At 36.9% G+C, this 19,094-nt stretch overlaps 1 pseudogene; it reads right to left on the bottom strand.

The window, feature by feature from the left end:
* Positions 1-3,187: 3,187 nt before the first annotated feature.
* Positions 3,188-19,094, bottom strand: part of LOC123646357 — a 152,184-nt pseudogene continuing 136,277 nt past the window's right edge.

Here is a 19,094-nt window from a genome sequence, read left to right as displayed (position 1 = left end):
CCAAAGGAAAACCAATTGGTCTTCATGATTTATTGAAAATTCCATCTTTTTTCCACTGATCTGTCATATATCAAATTTCCACATATACATGGTCTCTTTCTGGGCTCTTTATTCCTTTATATTTGTATCCAGTCATAACTAATGTAGTCTGAAAATAAATCTTGAGATCTGGTGAGTTAAAAGTCCTTCATCCTATTCCCTAGTAGAGATTTGACTACTGCTAGTCCTTTAGTTGTCCATATACATTTTTGAATTAGTTTATTAAGTTTTAGAAAAACCTTATTAGGATTTTGATTATAATTATATTGAATTGATATATATATTTTGGTATAATGGATATTTTGGTGATATAATGATATCATCATATCCGTAACTGTGGTGTTTATCACCATTTTAGATCATGGAAAATGTATTGCAGTTAAATTTTATAGTTTCTCTTAATCAGCATCTTGGAAATATTTTATTAGATTTATTCTTCCTATGTATTTTTTGTTATTATAAATAAATATTATGTATTTAAAATTACATTTGATAAACGGATATAAATAAATGAAGTTCTAATATTTTTCTTCCATAATAACGTACTTTTCTCAGTAATTGATAAACAAAACAGACAAATCATTAATATGTATATATATGTTTTAACATAAAAAATTTATCTGAAGAAAGTATGTTGAACCTGCTTCTAACAATTAGAGATTATATTCTTGTGAAGCATATACAGAAAGTTCACAAAACTGATCTATTTTTCACTACACAAACTTTGTCTTTGTAGTTCATGTTAAAGCTTCTAATTTGTGTTAGACATTAAACATGATGATTTTGTTTTTCATTTATAGAAATCCATTTTTTATAACTTCCTAGTATTTTTGAATACTGTTTTGTATCATTATAATGTTTCTGATCTTATCATTTATTACTTTAAATGTTCTTATTTCATATTCTCTGACAATTCTGTTGGTTACTGTTTCTATTTTTTCTTATTGGTGAACTTTATGTATTTTTACATTGTGATATCGTGTTTATCTGATGGCTTTATGTGTGAAAATATTGTGAGGCTTGTTTTGAGGATCACCTTTGAGAGAGGATTTGCATTGGTTTCTGCCAGACATCCAGAGGTATTACCAATTCAACCCCACTTTAAACCAATTTCTTGATCTGGAGTTTCCAGGACCATCCAGATGGTGTAAATTCATACCTAATCTCTTGAGAGAGAACTACGGCTATGAATTTTCTCCAGAGACTTTCACCCACCAAGAAGTCTCAGGATCAGATGGGAAATTTTCCAGGTTGCAATAATTTATTTTTAAACCAAGGGTCTATTCTGTAGGATATCTGAAATGTATGTACTAGTTGCACTTCCAGCTCTCACCTTAACAGGGACCTTATCCTTTGTGTTTTGCATGGTCATAAGAACCTAAGCATCTTTGCTGCTGAGGTTGTCAAATGTTCCTGCAGCAGTGATAGTTTCAGCATCAGTTTATCACTTAGCTTCCAGTTCCCCATTTGTTTTCAACACCTGGGGATTTCTCTTATATTCCTATAAATCTGTCTATGTGTTTAAAACAATAATTTATCAGTTTTATGAAGTGATCTAGGTCCCCCCAACTGAATAAAAATGGAGTCTTGAGGACATTCTTAAAGTGAAATTGCTAAACCAAAGGATATGCAACCCCTAAATTTCCTTCTCCCTGAAAAATAATGTAAAAATTTGCAACCCTGTCAGCAATATATGAGTACCTAATTTTTTGTACTCTTGATAAATTTTGCTCTGACGAATAAAACATTTCAATCACTCATATTTGTTTTAATATGTATTTCTTTTATTGATTTTTATGAAGACCATCTTTTTGTATGATTATGAGTCATTAGTTTTTATTTTCAATAAATTTCCTGTTCTTACATTTTGCCAACTTGGAAAAAGCGAAAAAGAGAAAAGGAGAAAAATGTCATTATGTAAATTTTTAAAGCATTTCTCTTTTGGAGCTAATATTTGTGTCCTAGTAATTCCTTGGATAAGTTTTAGTGATTCATATACTCTCTAAAGCTGTGTGCAAAAATGTGTCCATAGCAATTTATGTTTTGGATGAACAGTCTATAATTTTCATTAGGTTCTTGAAATGTGATTCAGAGATAATTAAAAACTGTCATTACATTTGATACAATTTTATCCTTTTAGGAAAGAGTTAGATATTAATTTATAATTGCTTTCTTTTCCTCAGGAAAGCTATCCTGAATAGTGGGATCAGAAAGAAAATGGTGAATACAAAGTGAAGAATAAAAAAATGAAAGTTTCCATGTTTTCTTTTCTTTTTAGAGATAGGGTCTTGGTCTGCTGCCCAGGTCTGAAGTGCAGCAGTGTGATCATAGCTCACTGCAGCCAGTGACTGCTGGACTCAGGCAATCCTCCTGCCTCATCCTCCTGAGTAGCCAGGACTGTAGGCATGTGCCACAATGCTCAGCAAGTTTTAAAATTTTTTGTAGAGATGGGGTCTCTCCATGCTGCCCAGGCTGGTCATCCATGTTCTTGATTTCCCTTCTCTATGTCTTTGTCTATTCTGGACTTTTCATATAAATAGAATCATACAATATGTGGCATTTTTGGCTCTGGTTTGTATCACTTAATATAATGTCTTCAAGGTTCATCTATATTGGAGCATGAATTAGTACTTTATTCCTTTGTAGGGCTGGATAATCTGTTACTATATACATATACCACTTTTTTTTATCTGTTTATCAACAGATGGACATTTGGGTTATTTCCACTTTTTGGCTATTATGAACATTCATATACAAGTTTTTGTATGGACATGTGTTTTTAAATTTTTTTGGTGTATCCATGAGAATGGAATTGCTGGCCATATGCTAACTCTATACTTAACCATTTGAGGAACTGACAGACTGTTTTCCAAAGTGGCTATTCCATTTTATACTTCTACTAGCAATGTATAAGGATTCCAATCACATTATATTCTTGCCATAGTCTTTCCTAGCTTTTTCTTTGAAGTTTTTGATTAGCTAGTTGTTTGCCCCAACTGTTATCACCACCTCAACAGATATGTTAAACATAAACTGATGGTTTTTGACAAGCACCTCTATGAAAAAGGCTGTTTTCACTGGGTGAGCTTCTGAGGTCAAATAAAGATATTCCTTGAGAATCCGGTTTCCCAAGGAGCTGCCAGATAGGTCAAATAATGACAATTCTCTGCCCATGAGGATTTGAAAGAGCTCCAGCCGCATTCTGACCCTGTAGTGGCCGCTGTGTGCTGCTGGCTTCCACCGTGATTGTGGGCTGTTGGTTTTCACCACTACCACAGAGCTAGGGAGAGGGGGATGGGAATAGGGCAAGTTAAAATGCCACAAAGCTCGCTATTCTTGCCAAGATTCAGCAGTTTTTCTTGAATAAAGGATCCCTGAATTGTTACATGGCTTTTGCTAATTTTCAGAGTTCTAAAAAGTTGATTTTGACATTTTTTTTTTGCTAGTGTTGTAGTTGGTTTTATGAGGGAGAGGATTTTTGGAAGTCCTTACTCTACCATTCCCACTGATGTCATCCCTTGACTTGTTTTCTACTTACCACAAAGTTAAGTCTTCGGTGCAGGAAAATAAGGAAAAGAGAAATGGAAAGGAATTAGAAAAGATAACAGGGAGAAGGAAAGAGCTTATTTTGGAAATCTGAAAGAATCAAAATGTGTGCGTCTTTTGTTTACCGAGGATACTGAAAGCCCACGACGCTTTTATGGATCTATGCCTGAAGGAATGGTGAAAAATACAAATGGCATGTTTTATGAATCTTTAGCAGATTCATACTCACAGGGCAAATCTTTCTATAACAGCATGTGCGAAGTATGTGAAAAGAAAATGCAGCCAATCTTTTTTTCTCGTTTTTCACAGTTTTGTTTTTAAGGAAGAATAAAAAGCCCAAATAAAAATACTGACCAAGTTTAAACTATGTTTAATATATTAAAATCAAAACCAATGGAACAAACTGAATTTAAAGCTATGGCCTAAGAACAATTATTTTAGGGAAGGAAACTATATTTAAAACCTGGACTTTACCAGGATTTATAATTTCCACTCTTTTTCTGTACTTGAACTAAAAAGGCCTAGGTCTTTCAATGACAAAAATTTACAACTTAATTCCATCTTAGAGCTCAGCTCACTGCCACCTTAGAAAGTGATCTAATAAACTAATTCCTATTAGGTTTTTAATTACCGATAATTGCCTGATGCAAAACCATTAAAGGCATAACCTTTATGTCAGTATACCCTTCTGTGAATCATGCAGAAATTAATTTCAAGGAATATTGCCTTTGATGACATATCTATCCTCTCCCCACCCAGTCCTCCTGGGAGCATTTAAAATATGGAACAAGCACTGTTGATACTTGTTAGCACTTTTATCACAAAGTTATCAGAGGAGAACAATTAACAGGACATAAAACAGCAAAAGTAGCATAGCTAAGGGGAAGAGATGGCTTTGAAATTCACATAAACCTACATTTGAATCTCAGATCTAACACTTACCAGCTGTGTGACTTTTAGGAAATTTCTTAACCTCTCTGAACCCATTTCCTTGCATTTGAATTAGATATAACAATGTCTACTTCATATGGCTCTGGGGCAGACTAAATGTCATATCTGGTACAAAGTGCTAGAACAGTAGTAATTGAAGAGGAAGTAGATTTTATTGGGGTAGCTATAGTGATTGTGGCCATAGTCATGGTTGTAGTCACCATTCAGTGGCACATGAAGATTGAAATTCCCTGTGAACTAGATGGCATTAGAATGTCCTTCACCTCACTTGAGAGTTAAGGAGGTAGGCTGTCGGTTGTATGTGTGCTCTCCGTGCCTAGTGCTATCTGGCAGTCGCCAGACATACAAGTAAGGGAAACTCCTATTCTCCCAGGAGCTTTCAGTTAATCTATCAACTTTGGGAATTCTTTAGTTGAGTTATTGGAATCTTGAATCCCATTAAAATATACCACCATTACCTCAGTTTCAATTAACAAGCAGAGGAAAGAGGCCATAATTGTTTTTATTTTATTTTATTTTATTTTACTTTATGTGTATGCACACATTTCTCATTTTTCTCCCTCTGAAAGTCATTATTTTGATATATCAGCGAAGGAGAAGCAGCTGACCGTAAAGAGTCAGTTCCAGTTCTGCCTTAGTGTCTCTGTTCCCCCATGCCATCATCATGGTAGTTATGAGATTACATCACTTCCTGATAGGAAAAAGTTGAGGCCATTTACAAATGCTATAGTTCTAGTACAATGCAATTAGAGTCCTGTTCTAGAAAGGTATTTCCACTTTGGCAACTAAATACTCACCATATAAAGCCTCAAATTAAAATTTTTCTCTATTAATGGGGACATTTCATAATTACCTTTGGTTAGGGGATTTTCCTATATTTCTCTGTCTTGTATGTGATATTTGACTTTTTTGTTGCTTGGAGAAAGGGTAAATTCCAGGGCTCTTCTCAAGATTTGGGGACTGAACCAAAGATATGGCAGGTGGAAATATAGAGAAAGGCGTAGATTGAAAATTGTTAGAAGATAGGGCAAGAAACAAATTGGGTATGGGTGGCATGAAGAATAGGACAGATTTTAAGTGAGATTTTCAGGTGTCTAGCTTGGGGTACCAGGTTGATTTTCCTATTGCACTTTAAGTGAGATAGATACTAAATAAAGAGAAGTAGGTATAGAGACAGAGAAGGGTATGAATTTTGGACTTAGCCATGAAATATTAAGTAGAACATCTCATTAGGTAGTTAGAAATAGAAGTCTGCTATTTTGGGATACAAATTTGTGGGGCCTCAGTGTATATTTGCTGAAGCAATGGGAGTGGATGAGATATTAAGGAGACTTTATATAAGAAGAGAACTGCAGATAGAACATGGAGGAACATTAACCATGAAAGTGATGCTAGAAGAAGACAAACATGACATATTCTGAAGAGCACTCAAAGATGTAGCAGGAGAATCCAGAGGGAGTTGAACCACAGAAGCCAAAGAAGGAGGAAGATTTCAGAAGGGAGAGATTAATAGTGACTGCTGTAACAGTTTCTTAATTGGTCTCTCTGCCTCTAGTTTCTTTCCCCATGCTCCCTCACTACCTTTTGCTGTTCAAATGATTTCTCCAATATACACATCTATTTGCATTCTCAGACTTGCAGTTTTTAGATAAATATAGCATTCAAACTTTCATATATTTAATAAATAGAACTCACCTAAGCCTAATTCATTGCCTAAGACTAATTAGCTTATTGAAAGGCCAGTTCTGAGCCTCATGCAGGATGTCTGGACCCAAGAATATGCTTTTTTTTTTGAGACAGAGTCTCGCTCTGTTGCCCGGCCTACAGTGAGTGCCATGGCGTCAGCCTAGCTCACAGCAACCTCAAACTCCTGGGCTTAAGTGATTCTACTGCCTCAGCCTCCTGAGTAGCTGGGACTACAGGCATGCACCACCATGCCCGGCTAATTTTTTTTCTATATATATTTTTAGTTGGCCAGATAATTTCTTTCTATTTTTAGTAGAGACGGGGTCTCGCTCTTGCTCAGGCTGGTCTCGAACTCCTGACCTCGAGCGATCCACCCGCCTCGGCCTCCCAGAGTACTAGGATTACAGGCGTGAGCCACCGCACCCGGCCTAAGAATATGCTTTTTAAAAATGGTCCTCGTATGGTCAGATGCAGGTGGTTTATGAACACTTTATGAAACAATAGCCTAGGGAATGAAGTTCAAGTTCCCTAATAAAGGATTCATGGCCTTTTGCTTCAAGCTCCAATCTCCATTTCCCTCTTCACTACTCTCTTCCACCCTGCATCTCCATCATGGACTCTAAGGCCAGACTGGAAAACCTTGAAGGTCAGACTGGGGAACTTACAGTTGTTCTACAGTAAACTGGAATGCTTTTTTCTTTCATGCTTTGCTCTTTTTCTTTTAATTTTCTATCCCAGATTTAGGTATTGGCCTCTTCCTATTATTGAAACTATGTCTTTACTGCTGAGTCTGAACTTCATGAAGAGGTATCCAAACATGAACTAAGTTTTAAAGAAGGAATTTTAAATTTCTAGAGTTACTAAAGGGTCTTAGATTATCCAGACACAACAGAAAGGCAATTAATCAACTTTCAGTTTTCCTAAGCCTGGTTGAAAGGCAGATAAGCCACTGTGATGGTGCTCTTAACCTTTGCGAAAGGAAAAAAAGTAAAACATAGCTCAAGTATCTGGAGTTCTGACTTATCATCATAAAGCTGAACACCATGTAGTTCTCTCCAAGGGAAGATTTCAGCCCAGCTGGGTCCAAGAGAACATACGAGCACCTTATGCTGAACACACACTTAGAGAACTGGATGGTTTTTGCCATCTGCTAAGCCTCACATAGCCTCCAGTTTGAAGTTGAAGTGATGTCAGAAGCTGATTTAAGCAGCTTACATATGTTGCATTGCAGGAAAAAACATTGGACATTGGGGACTCTGAAAAGCAATGCTAGGAGTTTGGGATCCATAAATGCTTAGTGTTTGTGACAAATATGCCCAGTGGCCATAGGGCAACACTTTTTCCCCCTTAGATTTAAGAGTGGATTTTTCTCCTTCGCTTAGTAAAAGAATTTTCACATTATCTTGTGTATAGCTAGAACCACATGATCATCATTCATTGCAGCAGGTAAGGTTATTTTAGTTAATCACAACCTCCTTTTGTTGCTTTAAGTCTGACAGAAAATGCCAGTACTATGGCATACTTTGGAAAATTATTTTATGAATTTGCCATTATTGATAATGCTTTTTGGAAACTTTAGATGCATGATAAATGGATAAAATTATAGTTACTGACCTTTAAAATTATTTACGGGTTCCACATGCATACTGAGCATTGCACAAATTGCTCAACTTGTCCTCCAAGGCCCTCTATGGTATAAACATACCCACCTTCCTAACCTTATTTCCCTTTCTTTCTTATACTCTCCTATCAACTGAATCTGTACAATTACAATTTTTCAAACATGTTGGACTTTTAAAAAATCTCTAACTGCATTTTCAAATGTAGTTTCTTCATCTTCATCTACATTTTTCCTTCTTTTCCTGCTTTTCTTATCATCTCTTTCTATTGATAACTTACCTCTCTCATTAAGGACCAGTTTGAGGATTCTTCTTTCATGGAAACTTTTCTGATCACTTCTTGTAATTTTCTTACAGCACTTAGCATGGTCTGCTTTGTTTTGTAGTTAAAACATGAATGTTTTTTAGTGGATTGTCCTTTTCTTTATCTTTCAAATAATATCCCTTATCCTCATCCTGTGCATTCCAGATCCCCGATCCGTTAATCTTGGAAAACTCCGAAAATTTTCAAGGTATGAGTATCGGCAGTTACAACAAGAAAGGGAATTAATTTTCTATAATTTTGCAGCCTTTAAGAAATGAATGATTTTACATTTCAACTTAAATTTTGGAATTCTCTTAGAAAAGCTGTAGATCTAGTTACTTTTGTACACAGGACAGCAATTGACTAGCGATGAGTATTGGCTGAAATTTTTGAGAGTCATGAGCTCTCAGGTTCGACTCATCCCTTTATATTTTATGATTTCTGGCCTAGTCCCTCAGTCTAGGTGTTGGGTTCTGACTCTCTGGCTTACACATTTCCCACATTCATTCTTCTTGTTCCTAGACAACTTTCACTCTTAATTTCCTTGGATTTCTAATCTGGTAGTCTTTTGTCAACTCATTATTGCTACTCTATGCTTCTGAAAATATTCACCCACCATTTTCCTCCTCTATATGAGCATAGATCCCTCTTATAAATCTTCAAAGTATGGCTAATATTAGGCTGTAGTGTTTTGCTAAAACATTTCTGAAGAATGGAGTAGGAAACTTTAAAACAAGACACCTGACACTATAGTTCTTAGAGTCCATTGTGTATGTCCCTTACTAGAAATTTACCTTCTTAGGCCTGGACCTGCCAACAGCTTATCCCTCCTCTACTGGAGAACGGTCTTTCTCCATTTTCTCCCTATATCCTATCCCAAACAGTGGTAGTAAAAAGGAGTTGACAGAATAGAAGTTTACGCTTCTCCCAATAAGTAAGTTTTTACATTATGAAATGGAATGCATCAGCATTTCTTCCTCAATTGGATTGCCCCAAAACAACAGGTAAGAACTTGAATTGCTAATAACTAAAACTGTTGACCAAAGTAGTGAGCAAGGATCTCAGACAGGGCTCTCTTAGGTAAAGTTTTAGCTTTCTTTGAAAGCTAAAATGGAAGCAGTTTCTTAGAACAAGTGGCATAAAGGAGGTTCACGCCAATGGATGAGGATGAATGTGTTATTACAGACATTGTTTAGAATTGCCAGTGCATGATGATAATAAAGAGAAGACTGATTTTCTTGAAAACTGGTTTTATTACTGTTTTTAAATTCTCTGCAGACAGTACATCCTCTAACTGCCAACACAAGGCAAAGAGAGAAAATATAGAGGGGGACTTCCCCATTACTTCTGCTCTCTCATGCCATTGCTTGGAATCTCCCAAAATGATAATTCTCCTTGATTCAATAACTTTAAGATGTGGATTCCATCTGAAGAAACAGAGGAGAAAATACTGGCAGCACTTTTGAGGTGAAAGGAAATGATTAAATATTTGTTTACATGCTTTCCTGATTCCTAGGAATATATGTTTTGTTTCTTCAAGACAGAAATTCTTAGGCATCTAGAAATCCTCTGGCCAATATGTGTGCTTAAAGAGTGTTTGTTGTCTTGAATTGACTTGGATATATATTCTCTTTTTTAAAGTTTTGCTTAATGATGGAATTTTTTCTCAAAATTTCTTTGGCAATTATCCCCTGTACCTCTAGTGCACTAGTTTCTGTTAAGAAAGATTGGAGTAGAACGGCTTGGAGTAAAGGTTTTGGGTCAAAAAAAAACTGTGTCTGGCCAGGGCCAAGGAGGGCCAATGTTTTATATTAAACAAAAAATAAAAGAAGGATTTAGAAACAGACTATTGTGTTTGACCCTGTCTTCACCATTACCAGCCTTGTGAAATTGGGCAGATTATTTAGCTCCCTATGTCCTAGCTTTCTCATTCATAAATTGGAGAGAAGAATAGTATGATTTTCATTAGAGGTATGATGCAGATTAAATAAGTCAGGTAAAGAATTTAGCAGGATGTGGGAACAGGCACACATATACTGTTTGTGGGTTTGGAGTTTGGTGCAAACCAACTTGGAGAATAAACTGGTGGTACTTAGTCAGACTGAGTATTTTTTTAAAAAAACCCACAATTACCTGGTGATTTCACTTCTAGGAATAAACCCCAAAGAAATTTTTACACATCACCATAAGAAGACAAGTTTCCCCAACTAAGTGGGGGTGAAAACTAACATTTATTATGTTCCTGCCATGTTCCAGAGACTCTCTAGGTAGCCTTGTTTAATACTCAAAACATTCCTGTAAGATTATTTTATCTGTTCAACGACTGGGAAAAATGGTTCTCAATGAGGTTTTATAACCTGCTCAGGACACTCAGCTAATGATACACAAAACTGGGATTCAAACTCAGGTGTATTTTTTACTCCATTACAAGTAATCACCTCTCTCCTGTTCCCCTTACAGATTATTGTGCAGATGAGCTCATGCATTTTATCTCATGATTTTCCAACTTTGTCTCCCTATCAGCGTCTGTTTTTTCCTATTTTTATACATCATCTCTCTTTCATCCTATATTTTTTCCCTATTTTTTATACCCTCTGCTTTTTTTTCCCACTTAATTAAAGACATTCAAAATGTACTTTGGATTTTTTAAAACAGCAAGTTGAAGGATAAGAAATATTCAGTTATACTAACTAATAGTTACAAATTAAAGAGATTGGAATGTCGACTATTACTTTAAAATGGAACAAATCAACCACCTTTTCAAATGTTAGCCAGGTCAAACTATTCATTTTCTTCCTTTGTAAGTTGGCTCAGCTGAATAGAGTATTCTGGTTTTTAATGAGAGGGCTTTAGAACAAGGCCCAAGTTCATTGATTCCTGTTTTATCCATTCATTTTCTCTGCTTACTTTCTTAAAGAGTAAACTGTGTCTCATCAACTTCGAAAACTGACTTTAATTTTTCACTGATCTGAATAATTTCTGCCCTAGGGAAAGGCATTTGTATATAACTATATATTTTACTAAATATTGGTCAGTCTGTATTAAGAGTTTGCAGGTGACATTAACTCCTCAAACATTAATTTGTCATATTTAATCTGATGATGACTTAGTGTTTCAAGAGCCCTGCAGTTTACTTATAAACAAACAAAAAAATACCCCTTCGTCGGGATGATTAGTTGTATAAAGATAAATTAAACATTTTATAACTTGCAGGTAATGGCACAGAGGAGAGACAGAAAGTGGTTCACAATGTGTTTCATTATGAAGGAACAATACTCTAGCCAACAAAAGAGGGATAGATTAATAACACATGCTCTTCATTTGTATTTGGTGCTAGGCTCTGTGAATTATTTATGTTTCTGAGCAAGGCCTGGGAAGTATTTCAATGAAGCCTAATTTGTCAAGGTTACTTACACTTTACCATATTTTTCCTAACTATATCTTTCTGGATAGTACCACACATAAATATTTTCATTGTGTTATGCATTTATTTGCAATATTGATGGCACTGTAAAATGTGGGGTGTTAGCACCTTTTTAACCAATGTCAGACTAAGAATTAAGATCGGAAACACCAGTGTCTTTCTTTTAGAAATATGGAGGTTAACTTTGATTATTATTCAGCTTTTGTGGCTGATGAGCCAGCTATAAGTCATACTGTGGAAAATTTATTGTCTAAAAATCATGCTACTGAATATTTTATCTTACTGGAAATGTGCTATAAAGGGGCTGCATCTTTAATCAAATACATGATGATGTTGCAATCTCTTAGTTGTACTGTTATATTAAAAAGTTGAGGTTAAGCAAAACTAAAGGCATAGCTCCTGGGGAGAGCAGTGATTGTGCATGTGGATGTGGATGTGGATATCATTCCTCAAAGAAATCGTTTTACTTTGCCTTTTATTTTAAACCTATAAATATGTTAAAAAGGGATGTAATGTTCAGATCCCACTTACACCAGGTAGAGAAGCATGAGGGATGCCACTGTCGGGAAAGAACAAAGAGTAGAAATCAAATAATGGCTTCTCAAGTGTTTTAGTTTCTATATTTGATATGTGTTCAAAATCTCACAAAAAATTTGAGGAAATTTTCTGTTCAAAGAGAAACAACTATTTTAAGCGCAGAGCTAAAATGGCCACTTTGTACTCAGAGATGCCTTGAGCTGCACTGTATCCTAAATGCCTGGCTGCAGGGTGATTATAGCTCTTCTCCGTTCTACCGTCCCACACATAGATGCTTGTGGGACTTTTGCTGTTGTGTTGTATTTTGTTTAGGCATTGGAAATTAGAAATGACCGTTCACTGTTGAATTTGACCTTTAGTTCAAGACTCTTTATGATTACTGGACACACACTGTCTTGATGCTTTTATTCCTTTTCAGTGATTAAAAAACAGAAAGGGGTGCTGGAGGTGGCTTCAGAACAACAGCCAAATTTGAAGACTCCAGCTGAGAAAAGACCTAGAAGGGGGCTGAAAATACCACTGAAGTATAATCAAAACACCATCATGCTTATCTTGACCTTGTTTAGCTACTTTTAGTGTTAATCTCATTGTTCTTTTAGATTTTTTCCCCCTATAGCCTTTTAGTTCTTTAAAAATTTTTCTTCCCATACCCCTCATAACCTGGGGGAGCCTAACTGCTTATTGTATGAAATTGACAACCACTTTCCTGAGCCTTGAAGTTCCTAGATCACTTCTAGTAATGGATATGCAAACCAATGCTATTTTTGATGATGGAAATATTCTATACTTGCATGATCTAATACAGTAGCCACTAGCCACGTGTGGCAATTGAGTGCTTGAAATGTGATTAGTGTGCCTGAGAAACTAAATTTTTATTTAAATTTAAATAGCCACATATGACTAGTGACTACCATATTGAAACAGCATAGCTGTATATTAATATAACATTCAGGATACTGTTAACACCAGGTGTTTGAGCAAGGTCAATAATATTTCCTTAAAAATACTTTTCTAAATAAAATGCCAATTCTTATTTAAAGACTCTTATTTTTTGTGTGTTTGTTAGTTTTTGGAAAAGTGCATAGTAGAAGGAGAAACAGTGACAATTATATTTCCGCGTTTGTATATATTATAATTAAGAAAAATTATATGGCAAGTTCTTTTGTGGGAAATATGCTTTACCATTAAGAATCTGGGGATTTATTGTAAATGAAACCAAGTGGTGTGCTATTTCAGAACCAAGAGGAATTATGGCAACACTCCACTAAGATATCTGGTGGTCAGTGTTCTATTAACTTTACCTATAAGAAGAATGCTAAGAAGCAGGAAGTAAATTAAAGAGACCTCTGAGTGGCCTCTGAGAAGTACTGAATGGCTCCGATGTCATCGACTACCTTAATTTCCTCTGCTCACCTGCACGTGCATGCCTTGCTCATTTACACTATACCCATTCTTCCCGTCACAGAATGTGGAGTTTTTCATTCTGCCCTGTGATTCAGCCTGCTCAGATTCCCCCTGCCCTTGCCCTGCTCTTTGTACCTGGGCCCCTGGGCTTCTGCTTCCTCAGCGCTGTGACTGGGAATTCTTTTCCTGCAGCGATCAACTTAATGAAACATGATCAGACACAAAAGGGAGGAGACTGGGCAGGTTTAAAATGTCTTAGAAAGTTTACCCCTGATCCCAAACTGATTTCCAATTAGAAGCATCATTTTCTTGAAAAGACAGGAGTAACATAGAGTAAGGTACTTGGAGACACAAGGAGAATCAGGCTTCCTATCATCTCTCGGCTCTTCTCCGCTCTCTGCAGTCCCATTTCCAGTATTCACAGTGTCATAACTGGCCTCCACATTTATGGTGTGATATTTTCTTCTGTTGTTCATAGAAATATATGATTATCTGATCTTCATTGATCTCAAAGATCTAGATAGAAAGTGTTTCCCTTAACAAACTTATATTCCTCTCATCATTCTTGACTGCTTTCAAATGGACCAGCTTGCGGGGGCTTTTTTTCTTTCTTAGTGCCATACTTAAGTTTATAAGAGTTAGCCAACATTCTCCAGTCTCCTTTAATTTAGGTCTCTTGTCCTCATTTGCTCTAGATTTTGTGAGTACGTAGTCTGCATCCAAAAGACAATCAGCTATAGTTTAACCAACTGCTAGCCTCTGTGTAACAAGGACTGCCATCTGCTCTGCTCAGGTTCTCAGGATTCTCACTGTTCTTCATCTTCACCAAGACTCTGTCTGATCTGTCACTTGCAACATATCGTGCCTGAGAGTGTATGTGTGAGTTAGGATTGTTTGAATTTCAAGTAGCAATATTTCAAATGGACTTGGCTTAAGCAAAAGATGATATTTATTCTAAATATGCTGAACAGAGAATAACATTACTGTGGGAAACATCATAAAGCAGTTAGGGCACATAAACACACGAGTCCCTGGACTTAACTAACTTCCAAACTGTCTCTCATCTTTGCTTTTCTTTGTATGTTGGTATCATTATTCACTCCAGCTCTAGCTATACTCTTCATCGTGGGCAATATGGCCGAAAACCACCCAACTTGGCTTTCTGGGTCACAAGTCCAAATATCCTGGGCAAGACTCCGTTTGGTCCCATTGGGGTCAGCCCGTCCCTGGATCAATTTACTGCTATTTGCTGCTCTATGACTTTGGTCTCATTCTCCTCACCAGTGAAGGTGAAGGGATAAAATGTAAGCTGGAACTAGGTGGTTGTAGAACTTTAAGACATATCTAGGAAAGGAAGGTTTTATATAATTTTTTGAACAAGAAATTATAAGTGGTATTTTAGGAGCTGTAATCTGGAAACTGGTGCAGATAAGGGACCCGACAGCCCAATTCAGTGGTTGTGAAGGTCGTCCGGGCAATGTTTAGCATGAGACAATCTAGTTAAACACGAAGAAGAAAGCCTCTAGAGGATGCAGGAAATCGTCACATCTTGACAAAAGGCTGGTGGTTAGATGGCTGCCTTTTTGCTTCATATCTTAGCTCTCACATCCTGCTTCTCCCTTCATGTACTGTATTTAATTTCTGCTTTTTGTTCATCAAACCAGACACTTTCACTCTGAACTCCAAAGCTTTGTACACACTTTTATTTTTATTTAGTTACTCCAACTTATTTTTAAAATCTTAACTACACTAGGGTTTTTAGAGAGAAGATGAAGTGAATGAGACAAAGCTGAGAAAATTACGAATAGAAAAAATGGAATTATTTTAACAACAGAATATGATAAAACTAAGATTGTGCGTGAGATACAAATTCAATTCTATAAATATTTTTTTCAGTATCTGCTACTTTCCAGGTTGTTTTTATCAGAAGGACTACAGAATTTCCGGATACGGCAACTGAAATCAAGTAGGGGTACAGTTTACAGAATTAGGGCAGTAGTTCTCACTTTATTTAGGTGAAAAAGCATCTGAAATTTATGGTGCTCACTGAGTAACGAGCAAAATAATAAAATATTGAGATACTAAATTTAAAGGAAATAAAGGCCGGGCGCAGTGACTCACGCCTGTAATCCTAGCACTCTGGGAGGCCAAGGTGGGTGGATCGCTAGAGGTCAGGAGTTCGAGACCAGCCTGAGCAAGAGCGAGACCCCGTCTCTACTAAAAATAGAAAGAAATTATCTGGCCAACTAAAATATATATAGAAAAAAAAAATTAGCTGGGCATGGTGGCACATGCCTGTAGTCCCAGCTACTCAGGAGGCTGAGGCAGTAGGATTGCTTAAGCCCAGGAGTGTAAGATTGCTGTGAGCTAGGCTGACGCCACGGCACTCACTCTAGCCAGGGCAACAAAGCAGCACTCTGTCTCAAAAAAAAAAAAAAAAAAAAAAAAAGTAAAGGAAATAAATATAAAATTTTGTGCTTAATCAGATACACTCTTGCACTAGATTTATCACAGATAATCTTTAACATGTCAAAAGTTTAGAAAATAATTATAAAAGGAAAAACTTTAAATTGGGAACATGCTATTCCACTGGCTTAATATTGTTCTCTGAACTGAGAGAAGAAATGAAGTATTTGATTTTAGAGATGGGGCATTTTTCTGGAGCTCAGTGGGAGGGAGCATGGTCTGCAAATTAGTTAATTGGGGTCAGATTTTGAGTATACTTTCCAAGGGCAATGGGATAAAATTCATCACCCTGTGTATTCTTTGCTCCCTACCTCCTATTTCCTGTTCCATGAACTTAAGGGTAAATAGGGCTTCACTACATACAAGAAGAGACAGTGGGTTCTCAGTTCTAGCTGTATATTAGAATCACTTGAGGAGCTTTAAAAAAAATTTAGTTGGCAAAGCCTTATTTTTTTTTTAATTTTTAAAAATTTCAGCATATCACGGGGGTACAAATGTTTAGGTTACGTATATTGCCTTTGCCCCACCTGAGTCAGAGCTTCAAGTGTGTCCATCCCCCAGACAGTGAGCACTGCACCCATTAAGTGTGTATTTACCCATCCCCTGCGCCCCCCTCCCATCTGCCCAGCACCGTATGATTGTTATTACTATATGTGCACGTAAGTGTTGATTATAATCTCTAGGGTGACATATGGGCATCTCTGTTTTAAAAATACTCCCAGTTGATCCTAATATGCAGCTAGTGTTGAGGATCACTGGTGGAAGAGATGAAAAAGAATCAAATGTCCTTGTCTAGCAATCAAGAGTCTTGGATTATTATTCACACTTAGGATAGTGCAATGTAACTATCTTATATCTCAGTTTCCTTCCCTGGGATATGAAAGAATGAGACCAGAAGACCCCATGTATTTTTCTAGCTCTACAACTCTTTAGATGTACTACTGGAAGTTTGTATATAAATACAATTTTATGTAAATAGACCCAATATAGTTAAAGAAATTCTATGATGAATCCATCACTAATGCACATGTCTGTTTATAATAATATATGTATATTAATATATGTATAATGTTTTTGTATATAATTCAATGGAGATCTCATTCAGAAATTAAATCATTCACTGTTTCCTTGCTACAGTTATTTAAATAAATTAAGAAGAAGATTTCAGCAAGCATACTAGACTCCGTCTGGTTGCCATTATCACTATCTACAGAGGATTTTATTAGTTCTTCCAACTCTCCCTTTGTCAATGTTTCTAAGTGGCTCTCTATTAATTCTTTACTCTTTTCCTTCAGAATGTTGAAGATGTCATCATACCAGTGTGCTGAGCCACTGGAACAATGTTTCACTTGCTAAATACTAGGACACCCTTAAAATCATTTACCAGTTCTTTTCATGGGTTTAACCAATATGCATCAATGGGTTCATCCTGGATTTCAAACCATTGCCTATGGGCACAACTTCAAAGAATGTATTGCATTACTTGGAACAATTATTTCTCTCCCATTCTCTCACTTTCTCTGTCATGGCTGATTTCTGATTTAATGCAAGTACACTTAATTGTTCTCATTTTCCGGATGAAGAAACTGAGAGTCTGAGAGCTTTGCTTTTTGCCTAGGTTACCCAGAAATTATAACAGGGTGTTAAGATCAAGACTGTTTTACTCCAGACCTTGCAGCTTTGTGACAGCTCCCATGATAAATGAAATGTTGATTTACTAAACATTTAAGAAAAATTATCTGTGGGCATGGAGTTGTGAGTGATAGAAAGGTAATGAGATTAATCCTCATTAAGAGTCCTCTTAAAGAGGGAAGAACTTAAGAGTTTTCAGTAACATGGTTTGATTATTGCTCAGGTTAAACCTGAGGCCTGAGAACTAAGGGTATGGGTGACTAAGCTAGACTTGGGTGGGGCCACACTGCTGGGCAACAGGGAGGATTTTGCTTGTTGCTCCTGAGGGAGAGGAAGAAATTAGAGATGATGTAAAAGAGAGATGGATAGAACCGAGAAATGGCAGGATGCAAAGAACTACTAAAATCCTTCTCTAGGCCGGGCGTGGTGGCTCACGCCTATCATCCTAGCACTCTGGGAGGCCGAGGTGGATGGATCGTTTGAACTCAGGAGTTTGAGACCAGCCTGAGCAAGAACGAGACCCCCGTCTCCACTAAAAATAGAAAGAAATTAGCTGGAAAACTAAAAATATATATAGAAAAAATTAGCTGGGCATGGCGGCACATGCCTGTAGTCCCAGCTACTTGGGAGGCTGAGGCAGGAGGATCGCTTGAGCCCAGGAGTTTGAGGTTGCTGTGAGCTAGGCTGACTCCACGGCACTCTAACCTGAGCAACAGAGTGAGACTCTGTCTAAAATAAATAAATAAAAATAAAATCCTCAAGTCTAACAAGTCCTGAGTACTTCAGATGAGTGACTTTCTTAAAGAAACTAATAAAGGATCTTGGATTTTTACCCAGAACATCTCAGGACAATTAGAGATGTATGGGGAGGCCGTGAGGCATAGAGATGCACAGGGAAGAAAGCATTCATGTGCTCATAGCTCAACCCATGGAATCAGGTAAGTTAAGGAGGACAAGTTTAAAGAGATGTCCGTAGGGCATCAAGTCGGTGTGGGGGAAGGAAGAGTTATCAGCTGACTTGGTGTTACCCCAAAATGAAGAGAATATGCCCTGCTAGCCTCAGCTGAAAATATGGGGCTGTGAATAATTTTAGAGACAATAGCAATGTGCAAATGATGTACTCTATTATAAAGTAATTGCCAGTGGCATAACAGCCCAGAAGGTTTCAAGATATGTAAAGGATTATCAGAACAGAAAAGTCTAGAGGTAAAATAATTGATATGGTTTGGATGCTTGGCCCCTCCAAATGTCATGTTGAAATTTGATCCCCAGTGTTGGAGTGGGGCCTGCTGGGAGGTGTTTGGGTCTTACGGATGAATCCCTCAGGAATGGCTTGTTCTCCCCACAATAATGAGTGAGTTTTCACTTTATTAGTTTACTTGAGAGCTGGTTGTTTAAAGAAGTCTGGCACCTCTTTCCTCTCTTGCCCCTTCTCTCACCATATGACCCATCTGTTTCCCCTTCATCTTCTGCCTCGATTGGAAAC

The sequence above is a fragment of the Lemur catta genome, chromosome 1 (assembly GCF_020740605.2).
Source record: "Lemur catta isolate mLemCat1 chromosome 1, mLemCat1.pri, whole genome shotgun sequence".
Classification (NCBI taxonomy): domain Eukaryota; kingdom Metazoa; phylum Chordata; class Mammalia; order Primates; family Lemuridae; genus Lemur; species Lemur catta.
The sequence above is the reverse complement of the archived record's forward strand: the minus strand, read 5'-3'. Positions and strand labels throughout refer to the sequence as shown.